The 7,798-nt window shown below is 46.2% G+C and overlaps 2 long non-coding RNA genes across 2 annotated transcripts in view; both read right to left on the bottom strand.

The window, feature by feature from the left end:
- Positions 1-7,798, bottom strand: part of LOC309515731 — a 606,047-nt gene that overhangs the window by 353,464 nt on the left and 244,785 nt on the right. The gene's annotated exons all lie outside the window — the stretch shown is intronic.
- LOC309515736 lies at positions 4,810-7,722 on the bottom strand. Its single transcript, XR_014212643.1, has 2 exons — positions 7,657-7,722; positions 4,810-5,594 (listed from the first exon to the last, which is right to left on the bottom strand). It is a non-coding gene; the product is annotated as an uncharacterized lncRNA (long non-coding RNA).

Raw genomic sequence — 7,798 nt, forward strand, 5'->3', positions numbered from 1 at the left:
GAAGAGGCGTCTCTTTCTCAAGTTGCCACGGTGCATTTTTGAGGGTGTGCCACACGAGATTCCATAGCCCAAGCATGTGCCGTGACTCCAGAGGCGAGGTCCATGGAAAAGCTTTATCACACAGCACATGGAGGAGGAATCAAGCTATCAAGGAGCTTAGCACCCGGCCATGTGGCCCTTGGCTCATCTCGAGAGCAGGGTGGAGATGGATAAGTTGTAGTAGCTAATATTATTATTATTCATAGTGGTAGTAATAGTTTTCATTTATGAATCACTCCCGCGGGGAAACCCCGAAGTGAACTGCAGCTAAATAAAAACATACATAAAACAGTTACATATATGAAAACTGTTTTTATAAATTACAAATATAAAACATTCTTTAAAATATACATAGGCAGGGGTTTTTTTTAAATGGTGTGTACATTAAGCCAGGGATAGCACCTAAAGCCAAAATTGTGTATAGTTAAAACACAACAGGTGCAACGGTGGGAGGGATTACCAAAGCCTTTCCCCCCAGACTCCTGTACTCTTTCCACCCCCTTTTTAATTTTTTAAAATTTTGTCACCAAGCGCGTAAAGCTGAATGTGCACAATTTAAATGCACGTAGATTGCGGGCTTACTGTGTGTGTGGAGAAAGCATACACACACACACACACGTATATACTCCAGCCCTCCAGATGTTTGGGGCTACAATTCCCATCTTCCCTGACCACTGGTCCTGTTAGCTAAGGATGATGGGAATTGTAGTCCCAAACGTCTGGAGGGCCGGAGTTTGCCTATGCCTGAACTAGGATAAAGATCACTTAAGAAGGCTTGTTAAAAGTGGAAGGTCTTTAGTTGCTCCTTAAAGAGGCAGCAGAGAAGGAACTTATCTGATACACAATGGGAGGGAGAGTTCCAAAGAGAAGGTGCTACTACGCTAAAGGCCTGATCATGACATCATGCAGAGCAGGCTTCCTGGTAGGAAGAGGTCTGTAGCATGCCCTCTCCTGCAGAGCCCTGGTTGGCAATCTAAGGGATGGAACAATCCTTGGGGTCTCCTGGTCCCAAGCTGTATAGGGCTTTGTTCACCAGGACCAGCACCTCGAACCTTGTGGCTGTAGCTAATTGGCAGCCACTTGGCACCCTTTTAGAAGTACAAGCACTGTATCATTGGCACCATTGCCACACAGGGATGGCGACCCTTGATTGGTCTGAGAGCGGCACTCGCCCTTGACCAGCCCTCCTGGGTCCACAAGCTGCAGTGGATGTGGCCAATGGCCTCCATAGATACAGGGCCGTCTTAAGCATATCCGGCACCGTGGTTCAAAGATCCCTCCGGCGCCCCCCCTCCCCGTTTCCCAGTTGATCTCCTTCCTTGGAGGCTTGCCCACCAGCCATATAGTTGGCGGGGCACAGCTTCCATCCTAAGCCTCTGCAGGGATCACTCTCTTCCCGTGGAGGCCTGAGAGGCAAGTTGCATGCCCGCCAGCCATATGGTTGACAGGGCACAGCTGACGGGCGTGCAGGGAAAAGGGAGGCCGCCGGCAAAGCCACGGAGCTCCCCCACTCGCTGGGGGGCTCCTGAGAGGCTAGCACCCTGGCGCAATGTGCCAGTAAGCCCAATAGGAAAGGCGGCTCTGCATACATCCACATGCCATGCATAGGACATCCACACACAACACACACAAGCCTTTTGCCCGCTCCCCGCTCATCCTCTACCAGGGAAGTGCCATAGCTCAGGTGGTAGAGTATTTGCATGCAGAAGGTCTCTGGCTCAATTCCCATCATCTCCAGGTAGGGTTGGATAGAGCCTCCCCCCCCCCCCGCGCCCGAAATCCCAGAGTCTTTGCCAGTCAGTGCAAGCAATGCTGAGCTGGATAGAGCAATGGTCTTACTTGGTAAAAGGCAGCTTCTTATGTTTCTCTTCCAAACAGATGAGCAGGGAGGGGTCAATTTGCATCTCGGTGTGATGGAAGGATTTAAACCATGAGGATGAAATTAACTCCACCTCTGTTTCTTTTGCTCTAGTACTTAATTGCCACCAGAAAATATGGGCTGCAGGGCTGGGGGAGGGCACTGGAGAACGCATGGCGGGCCAGATCAGAGGAGCAGTTCTCTGTTCTAGAGCATCTGTGACCTTTGTCTGGAATCTCTCGGGTTTTTTCACTTCAGGGTAGGATTTTGAGATGGACTCACATCATCATAGAATCACAGTATTGTAGAGTTGGAAAGGGATCACAAGGATCCTCTAGTTCAACTCCCTGGAATGCAGGAATCTTTTGCCCAACGTGGGGCTCGGACCCACGACCCTGAGATTAAGAGTCTCATGCTCTACTGACTGAGCTATTCCAGGTTTGCCAATGCATGTAAAGTACCATATTTTTCCATGTATAAGACTAGGTTTTTCCCCTTTAAAAATAATGTCAAAATTAGGGGGCGTCTTATACACAGATACATTTCCCCCCATTTTCTTAAATCTGAGTCCCCCCAAAATAGGGGACGTCTTATACATGGGGGCGTCTTATAGATGGAAAAATACGGTATTACCTAAAAGACAGATGCTTCAGCATTAGACACACACACACACACACACACACACACACACACACGGTATACAGTTAAAAGTGTGGAAGACATTGGTTTTAATTCCTGTGTGATAATCAGGTGACGCATCTGTCACTTGATTGCTTACCTAAATACCAGCGGCTGGACTCTGTGGGTGGGGTTGAATTACCCATCATAAGGACAAGCTCTGAGCTGACGGCTAATCCTGCAAAAGGAACGGCTCTGGGGTAACCCTGCAAACTGTTACAAGTGGTGGGGGGGGGGAATAGTTGGTAGAATATGAGTTGTGTAATTGCACTTCATTGCACTTCCTTAACACCCTGGGATAGATTTGAAAGAAAAGCAGACTACAAATACAAGGAATAAATAAATAAGTGGAATATCTCGTGCCTTGGTGTTTCACCGGAAGGTTTGGGAGCACACGGGCTATGCAGCATTTGACTATTCATGGCCTGTTTACAACAGGGATGGGTACCTCAGGCCTTGGGGACACCTGGTCTCTGTATCTAGCCCTTGGCCTTCTCTCCAGACCATGCCTCCTCCTCTCCCCTGGCCACACTGCAGCCTATGGACTATGGCGGAGATGGCGAAACTGAGAGCAAAAATAAGAGACCCTAAAGAAGAAACGCTTGCAGAAGAATGGAGACCCTTTTCGGATTATCTGAGAAAATATTACAGTCAAATAGAAATCGCAGGCAGGACTTGAAATATAAGCAAAGGAATGAGAACAAGGAATGTAATGTAGGATATATGTTTTAGAGAAATATTACATTTATGGCATTCCTCAAATGGTTCTGCCTGGGCGGACTGTGTCTTTGGTCTTACAATGCCTCTTGCTTGCCTGAATGGAAGATAAGGTGTGAGTGTGTGAAAAACTAGCCTTCTGAACAAATGTGAAATTTATTTATTTCTGCTTAGCCCACTTTTGTCTCTGGCTCTGCCCAACACTGGCATGTTGCCCAGGAGGCAATGTGGCCCCCAGTCTGAAAAAGATCCCCCCCGTCCTCAAATTATATAATTTATCTTGACAAAGCAATGCCAAAACTCTCTGTAACTCCCATCCCAACCTCTAACTGGTTTGTAGATGTCAGGGAACTGCCATCAACACAGAGGCAAGAAATAGAAAGGCAGTTGTGTTACAGGGAGCCTCTGAAAATCTTGCGAAGCAGTTCCTCTTCGGGGAGGAGGAAAGCCCCACCTCCAGTGGGGAAGAGGTGCAAGGACCAGAGGATGCTAGTGAGAGCCTAAACGCCGCTCCTGAGCAAGCCGGAGAGGAGGGAAGCACGCCCTTGCCATCGCCCATCCTGCGCAGTAGTCTGCAGCACAGAGAGGGGCAGAGATGGTTGGGGGTAACAAAACTTTTATGCTGGGGGAGGTACAAAAAAAGACCACTCCCGGATTCTGCTGGCGATTGAGCCAGACATGAGCTTTGGGGCTCTTCACTGTAAAGAGGTTGCACCAAAATAAAGCATGTAATACACAGGTCCTGCCTGGTTACTCTCGAGCAACCACAACAGCACCTGACAGTAGATGTAAGGGGTGAATCAAATATTGAAATGAGTCGAGAATCAGTAACCCCACTGGTGTGATCATGGGTTCCTTAATCATCAAGGCTGCAACCGTGTTATCTCAGATGGGTGGGGTTCGCTGTTCCATAGAGACACACTGCAGCCAGCAATTGACCCAAGACAGCAAATGGGTGTGGATGAAGCATGTCAGAATTAGCTGAGCAGCCAAAAAATTTGATCTCGCAACCTCTCTATCTTGACTCATTAAAAGGGGCCACAAGTGGTGCAGCGTTTTCATCAAGGAACATCAGGGGCAACAAGGAAGAGCCAAAATAGTTTTCAGCTGATGTGCTTTCAGAACATAATGAAAGCTCTGCTGGATCAAAAGTCCATCTAGTCTGGCGTTCTGTTCCCACAGTGGCCAGACAAGTGCCTAAGGGGAGCCCACAAAAGCACAACGCATCGTTCGAGTTGTATTATGCTTCCTTACAGTAACTCTGGAAATGGTTTTCAAACTGGATAAATTAAACATGTTCATGTATTGTTGGTGGGAGAATTTGAGATGGCATGTTGAGAAGACAGATAAAACTATCCCCATTCCCGCCATGGACCACTTGAAAATTGCAGAGAGTCTTTCTTGGACCACTTAATGATTTCCCTGCCTGTTGCAGCAACTGTAATTGGCTAATCTAGATGCAGTATGATTTTTAGTTGTATTTTTACAGGCACACCAGGAACCACTGGCAAAAAGGGTGGCAAAACTAGTATTTTATTGTACTAGCCAAAGACCATACAGACACATATCAAAAGGAAATATATACATATATAAAAACATAAAGGCTCTGCAGAAGCCATCAGAACTGTATATTGTAAGCGAGACTGTAAATGGGGTGCCTCTACAACTTCATACAACATATTTCTATTTAGACATCTGAATCTCCCTTGCAGTTTACTGCAATTTTATCCAGTTCCTTCTTCCTGATCTTTTATTGCTGCCAGTGCAAAGAGGACCAAATTATAAGGCAGGCATTGAACCCTCAGTGCCCAGGAGAGACTGCTTTCCTGGACAAACAAGGGATTTAGAAAGCATCTCTGGACCACTGGTGATCTGCAGAGCACAGTTTAGAAACCCTGTAATAAAGTTAATAGTGTCTACCGCAGTCTTTAGGCCTTTCATGATTATTTCACGAAAGCACTTCTAATGATTCCTTCAGCCAGCCTTCAAGAACAAGGAATGTCCCCTGAAAAACAGGAAGGGTGGGCACCTAGATTTCTGGGTGTGGAAACTGAAAGCAGTCCTCCAGGTTCACGTGCACACGCGTCATAATTGGCAACCCAGACAGTCCTGCTGTGATGACTCCTGCCTGCTCAATGGGACCCATGCGCAGAAGACTCCTCCTTCTGGAAGCATCCAGATAATACGCGTGGCAAAGGAAGCTTGGGATGGACAGCAAAATCCCTCAGGGATCATTCATGAAACTAGTCAAGATCCAGTTATCTTTGGGATAACCATCGCTTAGATGAGGTAAAATAAAAGCCTGAGAAAACAGGCAGCGGTTAACATGATCGCTTATACACACTTAGAACACCTTAATTTACTTCAGTTAAATTGTGCACTGGGCACAAATCACTAGCTAGTGTTTTATTTCAGTTGGGGAAATTAGAGAATAGATGGAAGTAGAGGCAGACTGTCATTTCCCAAGCAATAGAGTGATAGGGAAGGGAGACCTCTGTGGCCCTCTGGGTGTTGCTGTGCTCCAGCTTCCATCATCCGTCACTCTTGGCCATGCTGCTGGGGCTGATGGGAGATGGAGTCCAACAGCAGCTATGCAGGTTCCTCAGTCCTGCCCATTCTGTCTAAAGCTTCCCCACAGGTGACGAATATGGGCCACAATTTAGGGATGAACAAATGTTGCTCCAGTTCACCTGTCCTTTGCCTCAAAACTAGCTGGGGCTGGTGGAAGTTATAGTCCAAAACATTTCTAGGACAGTGCATTGGCAGAGGCTGCTCGAGGAAACCTGTGCACAATACACGAGTTGCTCTGAAGAAAAGCACAGAAGAAGAGTCCTGCTGGATCCGGCCAATGGCTCATCTGGCACAGCCCTCTATTCTCATCCTGGCCTGTGGAAAGCCAAGAGCATGACCTGAGTGCAATAACATGTTTGGTTTCCAGCAGCTGATACTGCTGGAAAAAATATGTTCCTCATAATGAATACATATCTAAGTGTATATGTTACCTTTTCATTTAATAAGATGTCCTGTCCCCATTCTCTCTCTCTCCACATAGTGCCGAATATAAAAATGTAATTGACATAAATATTATTGATGCAACTGTGGGCACAATTATTGCAAAGATTTCATGTTTTATTCTTTTCATTTGTATATTTCACAAATAATGTGTTCATCTTGTTGGATTAATAATAATATTGTTTAAGAGCACACACTTTACCCCTTATTCTTGAGGACTAGGAAATTGACCAGGGGCAGGTGAATGAGCCATAAGGGGACCACAGTTAAGGGACAAATAAATGGATGAATAGCAGCTTCATCTCTTCACCTCAGACAGCAAAAAAATCTAACACTGGCCCAAAGTCAGAAGGGGAAATTTAAGCAGGTGCAGCATGCCATCAAAGTGTAGGAGTCTGGAAAGGCACCCCTGTTCCCTGCAACTGCTGTCTTCTGTGGAATCCAGTTGCCCTTTGAAGTTGAACATTATAGAAACACACCTCGTCAATGACCTACTAAGGATGGGGACAGGACTGCAGCTTTGTAGTGGAACACATCTCCTGCAGGCAAGGGTCCTCAAATGCAATTCCAGGCATCTCTAAGCAAAGCTGTCTGAAATGTGCTGATGCCAAAAGGACCAGTGGACTGATACATCAGGGGTGGCAAACTCTCAAGAGACTGCGATCTACTTTCAGAATTAAAAACTGGCAGTGGTTTATCCCCGTTTTTTAGGGGTTTAGCTCAAAGTTCTTGAGCTTTTTTTAGGGAGGACAAAAGCCCCATGGGGCAGGGGTTAAAGGAAAAGCTTTGGGGGGATCTTCCGGTTTGGGGGGGGCTTAAAGGCAAGGGACAAAGGGGTAAAGTCACTCACAAAAAGATCGCTATAGGGGAAAACAGCAACACAGAGAAAGCTCCATCTTTCCCTTCCAGAGATAAGACAACAATGGAGGGCGGGGTGGGGGGTGGGGTTAGGAGTCAGTTTTAACAATGCTAAGGAAAGAGAGCCAGGGATCGACCGCGATCTACCAAAACCTCGCGGGGATCTACCAGTAGATCACGATCAACCTGTTGGACATCCCTGTGATACATCATTATCAGGCAGCGTGTTACAGTGTTTTTTATTTTTATCGCATTGTTTTTGTTTATATCATAATGTTACTTTATGAAGTCCATTCCTGCAAAATTCAAACTCAGTTTGGCTGCACGTGTCACTACAAATGGGCTCACCACTAAGTGGGCTCAGAATTGAGGATACGTTGCTATTGCTGCTTATTTCCAGGTGCCTTTTTTATTATTCATATGCAAAGATTTAAGCTCTGTCCTGATGTTTACTTGGACATAAATTCTGCTTAGTTTAACAGGACTTACCATACAGTAATCCTAAATACATTGGGTTCACTGTAGCACAGTTCAAACGCTCTATCAGCAGCAACTTTGGTTGACCCATCCTTAAATAAAGCCAGGATTACTAAAAATACTGGCGTTGGAGCCCTGAGACCAGCATTCAGTTCAGGT

The sequence above is a fragment of the Podarcis vaucheri genome, assembly GCF_965113315.1.
Source record: "Podarcis vaucheri genome assembly, chromosome: 12".
Classification (NCBI taxonomy): Eukaryota; Metazoa; Chordata; class Lepidosauria; order Squamata; family Lacertidae; genus Podarcis; species Podarcis vaucheri.